This window comes from Arachis ipaensis, chromosome B01 (genome assembly GCF_000816755.2).
Source record: "Arachis ipaensis cultivar K30076 chromosome B01, Araip1.1, whole genome shotgun sequence".
NCBI classification, from domain to species: domain Eukaryota; kingdom Viridiplantae; phylum Streptophyta; class Magnoliopsida; order Fabales; family Fabaceae; genus Arachis; species Arachis ipaensis.
Window position 1 is genome coordinate 3,944,903 of NC_029785.2, and position 9,706 is coordinate 3,954,608.

At 29.1% G+C, this 9,706-nt stretch overlaps 1 long non-coding RNA gene across 1 annotated transcript in view; it reads right to left on the minus strand.

Moving 5' to 3' along the window:
- Positions 5,247-9,706, minus strand: part of LOC110268960 — a 15,087-nt gene continuing 10,627 nt past the window's right edge. The window contains exon 3 of the long non-coding RNA XR_002357753.1: positions 5,247-5,257. This is a non-coding gene — a long non-coding RNA (uncharacterized LOC110268960). The remainder of the gene's footprint in view (positions 5,258-9,706) is intronic.

Genomic DNA, 9,706 nt, shown 5'->3' on the forward strand with positions numbered 1-9,706 from the left:
ATATCTTTTAATTCAATAAATAATTTTAAATTTTATTTAAAAATTTGTTACTAACTAATAAATTATTTATTATACAAAATAAAATTTAAACTCTTAATACTTATTTAAACGTTCGAGTGAACTAACTATTCAACTAAACTAAGATGGGCATCCAAGGTTAAACATTATTAAAGTGTTATTCTTGATCTAAATAGAACGAAGAGTGGAGAAAGTTGATTTGAGTTAGAAGTCTAATTTTGTTGACTTTTGCAGATAGTGATTAGTGACTAAGTAGTGACCACAGTGTGTGAAGATGGCTTTGCCTACAATTGCGGAGGAGCTGTCATTAGTTGTCACGAAATCAATAGTTCAATAGTGTGGGAACTAGGACTGAGTTCCTCAATATATGTTGATTCAACTAAAAGCATACCATAAAAAAAAAAAAAAAACAACGAACTGTGTTGGTGTTAGACTTGCCAACTTGGCCTTTATTATATACTAAAATTAGGATATACCTCTTAAGTTTTATGTGTGTTCACAAAAATTATTACAAAATTATTTACAAATGGCCTAGTAAAAAGCTTTAAGAAAACTAAGGCTAGTTAGCCGTTTTAATTTTCCTTTTGTATATATATAGAGTAAAATTTTTTTTATTTCATAAAGTGATGGATAATAATTTACATTAATAAATTAATTAAAAGTTAAAATTATGCAAATATTTTGAATAAAAATCGGTTATATATCTGTCTTAAATATATCTATATAAATTGAATAAAATAAATTCAATTTAAGTATTTCTAGGTAAATCGAATCAGATTGATTAGATTTACTATGTATATTCTGTGCATAATAAATCGAGTTTACTTAATTCGATTTATATGAATCTGTTTAGAATAGATGTGTAATTAATTTTTATTTATAACATTTAAGTAATTTTAGTCTCTAATTAATTTATTAATGGTAAATTATTCTAAAATAATTTTGTTTAATAAATTCAAGAAAAATAAGAGAAAAAAAAGAAAATAAAAGATAAATAAATAAAATGGAGAAAGAATTGAATTTCCTCAAATAAAGAAGAATTGCTTTCTCTAAAATGGAAAGATGCTTGGTTCTACAAAACGTCGTCGTTTATAGGTGGTCAAAGCTAAAAGCCAATAAAGTGGTTAGCTTTTCGATGCATGGAATAGCTAGGTTGGAGCTGAATATCACAAACCCCATCCCATGCACATGCCACATCACACATGTCGGGAAATACTTGTCCAAGCATGATCACTGAACAATCTTGTTATCACATATACAATAATACAAGATTCATTATTTTTTTAAATAAGATTACATTGTTGTATTGCACAATTTTAGTTAATTCTTTTTTATAAAATACCGTTATTCTATATGTTAGAATGTTAATTTCTAGGGTTTTTCACCCCCACTAAAAAGGATTTTTTTTTACCCCTTACGAGAAAAGACCATTTTGCCTCTATCAAAAAAGGTTTTTCAGCCCTACTAAATTGTATACTCTTAAGGAGCGTTTATTTTAAAAAATGTATAAAATAAGACATTAAAAATAAAACATAAAAAATAAAATTTAATATTTTTATATTCTGAAAATATAAAATTTAGTATTTTTATATTTTGTTTAATAATAAAATAAAATAAATTATAAAAATTTAATTTATTCTCATTTTTTCATTTAAAAAAAATTAAAAAAATATAATAATAACAAATATAATTATAAAATTTTAACAAGAATAATAAAAAGAAAAATAAAAAATAAGTTATGTTCTTTGTTAGTATCTCTATATTTTTTCTATTAGAATGGATATAAAATATACTAATTCAATATTTCTATACACAATATCTCTATCTATATCTCATCTGTCAAATATAATTTTGTGTCTTTATATTTCTGTATCAATATTCCATTTCTATAAACAAACGAAGCCTTATACGCGTAAATCAAATTATCAGAATCATTTTATAACATATACACCCAAAATTATTTTTTATTTAATTTTTTTAGCAATTAAAGTATATACCCTTTTTGCTTCATCTAATCGACCTTTAGATATTTAAATTTCTTTAAGAAAGAAAACTCGTATGTATATCATTACCCTTAGACATTTCTAAATTTTATTGATTTTGGAACACTATAAAAAAAATGTCGAGTATAGTCGAATTTAGTATCGTGAAGTAGCGGCAGAATTACCGTTAGAATTACTGACAGTAACCATGTCGAATTTGTAAGATTTTTTAATTATCGGTGACCGTTAATGTGTGGAGGAAAAATAAATTAAATTAGCGCGTCCTTTGTCACCGGTTTTACCGTCGGATTAATCCGACCGTAATGTAATTTAGTGAAAATGATGTGTTTTGGTAATTCGTAATGGTTTAATGTCGAAATTATTCGACGTTAAATGTGGCGTAAATTCAAATCACGAAGCCTTTTCCCCTTATTCGAACCCTCACCACCATCTCTCTCTCTCTCGCGTTCCAGCCACCATCCCCTAGTCGAGACCACCGCCGTTGCCACCCCTTCTCTTTCGCCGTCAACCCCTACCGCCGACGGCTCCTTCTTCTCCTTCTTCTCCTACCTCTCAACGCCACCGCGGTCCGTTCCTCCTTCTCCTTTTGCCCTTCTGCGGCTCCCTGCTCCGGCGGCTCATGACCGCCACCTCTAACACCAGCAACAAGTCGGTGTCGTCGCCTTCCTCCCTCCTTCTTCGTTGCTTTCTGCACTTTGCATTCAAGGTTCAATGTTTGAGCTTTTTTTTTCCCAAATCCTGGTAGTTATTTTTAGTTCATTAGAATGGTTTTAGTTTAGTTAGTTTAAATTTTTGTTTTAGTGGATTTATGGGATTAGGATAGTTTAGTTTAGATTTATAGGTTCTGAATTGTTGCTGAATGTGTCTAGAACTATTCTGATCTTGCTGATTGAAATAATGAAAAAAATTGTTGCTGAGTTTATTTGGTTAATTATTTGATTGTGCTCATTCACTGTGTTAATTGTTGTTTTGTTGTTTTTGCTATTTTGAATTAATTAAACTGTTTGGTTAGTTGTTGTTTTTTCATTGACCGACATTTTTGAATTTTAAATGTTTGAGATTTTTTACCTAATATTGCAAGTTTGATACACTTTACCCTATGAAATTTGATTTGTTTAATTTTAATTTAGGTTTGATTAGAATTTTAATTTTAATTTTCAATCAATTTAAAAGTTAGTTCAGTTTAATTTCTTAAAATAAGTAGATTTAGAAGTTTATTAAGTTAGGTTGATTTGGTTATTGTTTTAAATTTTAATGATTATGATTTCTATTTAGTGAAGTTATGTTAATTTGGTTATTGTTTAAAGTTTCAATGATTATAATTTTTGTTTAGTAGATTTAGGTTGATTTGGTTATTAGTTAATTTAGGTTGATTTGATTATTGTTTTAAGTTTTAATGATTATGATTTTTTTTAATGAATTTAAGTTGATTGATTATTGCTCTTGTTTGTAGATTGTTGTTAGGTTTGCGTTGAACAATAACGCTTGTACTTAAGAAATGATCAAATTGATATACGATCATCTCTGGTCCAGTTACACTAAGATTTCCATTAAGACTAGGGAATGATAGTTTCTAAAGTGGGGTGATAATTACTTTAAATGTCGTCAAGCTGATTTATTATTCTTTGATTTGAAATTTTTTTGGATTTACCAAAGATCAAATTTTTGACTTTTCGGATCTAGAGTTTTAATACCATGTCATGATACCACTCATCCCAAAAGCTTTAACTGATGAAAAAAAGTAATACTAATGGTTATATCTTTAATACTCCCTAAACTTCCATTGTATGTATTGTACAAATATTTTATTGGCTTCTCATACTTTCTCATCTTTAATACTCTCTAAACTTTCATTGTATGTATTGTACAAATATTCCATTGACTCTCCATACTTTCTCAATAAATAATTGTTAAAGGTAGAATAGTATTGTTCTCAAACATATATAATTTAGTTTTTCCTTTATCTAACACCTAAAGATGCTCTCAAAGAAGTGGACCATATTTTTTGACAGCATTATTAGAAGAGTATGTACTCGTTATTCGTACATGGTTGCCAGCAAAGGCAAGTGTTGGTGCTAATGAGACGTATATATGTGTAGCCTTAGACCTTAGAAGTCATAGTCAGAGACACTCACCACATTATCTTTTCCCTGTCATCATATTGCGTCCACATGTTCCTATTAATTGTCATCACGTTGTTACTTATTTCCTTCCTATTCAATCCTCGCTGCTCCAATTTTGGTAATAAATTAACGCATACAAGAATATTTGAAAAATTGTTGTGTCTTACAAATTCAACAATTTAATTTGATCTTTTAATGAAATTAATGTGAGTTGTCAAGTCGGTTCATCTGTGATGTACTTTTCTATCGATGTACGATAATAGAAAAATGTTATTTGTACATTAAAATTAGTCACTAAAATCAGCTACCAATGTATTTATGTATAAATACATGTGTAGTTTAATTTATTTTTAATGTGTATTTATATTTTAACATATATTTTATACTAATAGTTGATTTTAGTAGCTGATTTTAGTGTACACGTAACATAACCTATAATAATATCTGGGGTAAAATTGGGCATGTGGCACCATATGACATGTCACCGGAAAATGGCCAAGAGCGTCCAATAATTCGTTTTTGGCTCGACTCATTTTTATGAAATAGTTGTATCTTAAAAGAAAAAAAGTGTGTGTCAGATCAATGCCTAAATAGCTTCTACACTCTCCTCTTTTACCAACAGTTTGGCGCCAAGTGACCTTCATGGTATTTGCGACGAATATATCACAATTCCACCGCCACGAAATTTATCAACAGCGTTGATAACAATTAATAAAATGAGGAATGCTAGGGGTCAGCAATTTTTGTGATTTGTAACCATCAAATAGCCATTAATAATGGTTTTAATAGTGTGAAATTGGTGTGAGATTTCATCCAATGGTTCATTTTTTTTTATTGATTATATGCTGGTCAGAATTTAACAAAGTTGCAGATTCCCTAGATTTTTCTTAATAAAATATTAGTAATATTGAAAATACGTTTATCGTTGTCATTAGCCATTGATAGTTTTTTATTTTGTAAAATTTAAATTATCATATCGACAATCAGATTATTGGTAATAGATAGTCATAATAAAATACAACATTTGAGCTTGTCAATAAATATATTTATCGGATGGCCTGGTCGCTGATAAGATTAAAATCGAAAATTAAAACGTCTCTCCCTCTCCAACTTCTACCTCTAATTTGTCTCTCTTCGAAATTCCAAGACTGCAATTGTGTTCGTGGTGAGTAGTTCTTTCTTTAAATCAGTTTAGTTTTTATTAGTTTCAATTTTTTTAATTGTTTTGATTGCTTCAATTTTTTTTTTTTTGAAGTTTTGCATTTGATCTTAACAAGGCAGATATTTCATTGTATATTTTTGGAGGATTCGGTGTTGTTGGTGATATTTTTGCTATCCTCCTGTTGGGTGAAGGAGTTTCGTAGACTTATTTGTCTTTGGTTTGTATTCATTAAAATTTATTACGTTTAGTGTTATTAAACATTATTTGAAATTGAAATTAATTAATGAATTATATAACTAGAATTAATTTATAAATTAAAAAATATTTAAGTTGATAGAGTTAAAGAATTAGGTGAAATGATTCTGTATAAAAAATGTAGAGATCTTTTATGTTTGTTTGTTGAGAAGATTGTGTTTTTCATTTTTGACGTGCAAAATAAGGTGGTGATTAGAATAATTTAGAATATACTAACAAAAATAATTGCATATTGTTTGATGTTTATTTAAATGAAAAGTATAGGTAGACAACGAAAATATTAAATAATGTGAATAATGAATATATTGGATGTTCAATTCACTAGGTGTGCGGATGGTTATTCTAATATTAAAATTTAGGTGAGTAATTTGAGAATGTAGTGTGTTTTACTTGAATTAGACCAATTTTAAGGCTTGTTGTTCATGTTGTTCAAGAAAATCATTGGTTACCTAGCATAACCCTTATTTAAATGTTTCATGTAATAATATGTAAAATTTGAAAATGAATTAGAAGCATATTAGGGGGACATCATCACCTCCAATAGAGTTTCGAGAAAAAATCATTCATAGTGATCATCATGAAGCTCGATACTGTTACAATACCAGTTTAAGAACAGATACTCCTAAAAAAGCTATAAATAGAAAGGTTAATGCAATTTTTAATTCGATTGATCTTTCACAATTAGCCGAATTAGATTCAAGGGCACAATTACAAGATAGACTAACTCCAATGAAAGAATTGGAAAAGATACCATTGACCACAGATCCAAATAAGTTTATCTATATGGATACTGTTTTGTATGGAAGTGAGAAAGATAAGCTAGTATAGTTTCTTTGGCATAATGCCGATTTGTTTGCTTAGACTCTTGCGACTATGTCCGACATAGACTCAACAGTCATTTGTCATAAGTTGGCTCTGAATCCTTCTATTCCACCTATAGCTTACATAAAGCAGAATCTTGGTGCTGATAAATGACAAGCATCTTCAGAGGAAACAAAAGAAATTAATTGCAGCCAGCTTTATCAGAGAAATCAGATTTACTACTTGGTTGGTCAATATAGTTATGGTGAAAAAACATAATGGTAAATGGTATATGTGTGTTGATTTTACTGATTTAAATAAACACTACAAGAAAAATACTGAATATTATCGGATTTGGCAATAAATTTGTCAGATAAAAAGATTATTGTCGGATTTATTTTTCAACGATAAATTTGATGGTAATAATTGAAAAAAAAAAGATAAATTGGCGCCGAAATTACTGTGGAAATTACTGTCAAATTTATCCGCCAAACACAACTATATAGGTAAAAAAACTCAAAGCCCTACTTTTCAGAATTACTCGCTCTTCTCTCGTACATGCATCAACTCTATATGAATACCATACTCTTTCCTCACAACTTTTGTTTTATCTATCTTTTAATTTCTATGCCCTCTTTATTATGAATAGCGAACCACGAATCTTAACATCATCATCGACCTGGGCATATGGGTCATTGGTGTCGTTAACAATTTTTCTCCCTTTTTGTTTTCCCATCATTTTTCATATAAAGAAAAGATGAAGATAACGCTAGAAAATGAATGATTAATACTAACTTCTCTGATTCATTTTAGTTTCTAAAAAATATTTCAACTTCAATTCTTTCTTTTTGTGTACACACTTTCGACTTCTTCAATTTTATTCTCTTTCAATTTGAATATAACTGTCTCTTAATCCACACCATTAATCTCATTTCTAACTCCTTCATATTAACGGTGGAGATTTCTAAATTGTGAACCGAAGAGGTAACATTTTCAATACAACAATGCATTATTTATTATTTTTTATTAATTATTTTTCAGTACATCATTTTTAATAAAGTATGTTGACCTTGAAAGTCCCATACCTATAACTAAACGCGGAGTTATAACTCAATACTTTAAACTCAATCTGCTTTATTAAAACTATACCAGGTGAAATTTTAGGGTTATGATATATCCGTTAGAAATGTTATAAGACAGTTATGCATTATAATTCGACCTTGTGTATGTTATAGATCAGTAATTCGCATTGATGTTATATGAGTATAATAAACTATTCTAAACAACTTTATTTGTTATTATTAGCATGATTATAACTAATAACAACTAATATTATACACTCTTTGTATAAAAAAAAGTAAGTATAAATGAAAGAGGTAAGACATACAATACAATATATTTTTTTTTATAAAAATCATTTTTTATATATTAATTTGAGTGTCAAAATATCTTTTGCAGATACATACCCTCTTTATTTTTTTACAGCCGAGGTATAACTCATCCCACTTGAAGATCAGATAATAATTACCTAAAAAATGGGCTATATCAGAATCCAACTATACAAGAACAGAGTTAATAATTTGCTTGGATAATCATTACCCTCGTGGCCTAACTAACGTTTAGAATTGAATTCTAAAAAAAATCTCAACATATAACATGTGTTTCTGAAACATCATTAACTCATTTTGATTGGAACCAGTTTAGCTATGATATATATGAGCTTGCATATTCAAAAAGAAAATGAATGTTAACCAGTGACATAAAATGACATAAAAGCAAAACAAAGCTGCTGTTCTAACGACCAGTTCAATAAAGTAGGATACAGTACCAATAAGTCCTGAGCCAGAAAGCTTAGAGTAACCAAACTAAATGGATCCATCTACTCCTGTTCCTAACTAACAATACCTCAACAACACACCCCCTAAGGCTCGTTAATTCATCAACATGGATTAGTGTTCTTCAATTATTAATTTATTTTATTTTTGAATTTTATTATATGAAATATAATTTTTAAGAATATTTCCTTCTTTCTGGTAAAAAAGCAGTAGAAGACTAGAAGGTGAGGAGGAAGAGTTTTGAATTATACAGAACAGAAATGAACCAAACATGTTATTATAGTGAAACAATTGTATAGTACTAAATGAATAGAACATTATCCATTATATAAATTCAAATTCGAACATCTTTCTGCATAATGAACCAAACACGTATTCATGGTGAAACAATTGTATAGTACTGAGTGCACGAAACATAATCCATTATATTAAATCAAATTCGAACAGCTTTCTGCATAATGAACCGAAACACGTACTCATGGTGAAATAATTGTATAGTATTGAGTGAACGAAACATAATCCATTATATAAAATCAAATTCAAACAGCTCTACCTATAATTTACAGATTATCAATTCAATTCAATTCAGTACACTTCCGTCCATTCAATTCAAAGTCAATTCAATTCAAATTAGCAATTGCATTCCAGTAAATTCGATTCAAAATTGAATAATCCAAACTTCGTCAGTTTAATTCGTTTCAGAAGAATAACATTCAACTGATTTAAAGTTGAGTCATTTATTGTTTCGATTCAGAAGTGCAGATCGAAAAAGAAAACGAAAAAGAATAGGAAGAAAATAAATGTATCGTAACCAGATCGAAAGAAGAAAACGACGAAGGCAATGCAGATCAATAAGAAAGAACGCGAGCAGAGAAGAAGAAGAAAAATGCGAGCAAAAAAAAGATTTACGTTACAGCAAAAAATTTATGTTGAGTAAAACTTTAAGTTGCAGCATGTTATATGTAGCGCATATATGACAAACGAGTGAAGAGGAAAAAAAGTGTGTCTTGTTAATATTACTTGAATAATTTAGATACATGTTTTACATGAATACAGAGCATTATTGATATGTATAATCATAGAAGGCGTGAAATTTCTAGATGGTTCAGTGTCAACTTATTGCTTTCCGTATTAGGCCCCAAATTCGGGAGTGTGGGAGCAAGAGCCAAGGCAAGAAGTATTTCCAAATTTGGAGCTTATCTACAATTTAGATTTTTGCAGGTTTGATCCAAAGCCACATGTGAACACTGCCACTTGTTTAAGGGGGCCACTTAAATAATAAGTCATATCTTATTATGTCTTGGATTGAAGAAGTTTGCGTGTCACATTTGTAGTATATAATAACACAATTACACAAGTACAACACAAGTGAGTGAGTCAAATTACGGCTTCTCCTTCCCTATGAGACACCTCCGTTTGGAGCTCCAACCATCAGATATAGCAAATAACTTTTAACGTGTTTCTTTTTTTTTTATATCTTGTTTTTCATAATTAATAAAAATAATTAGA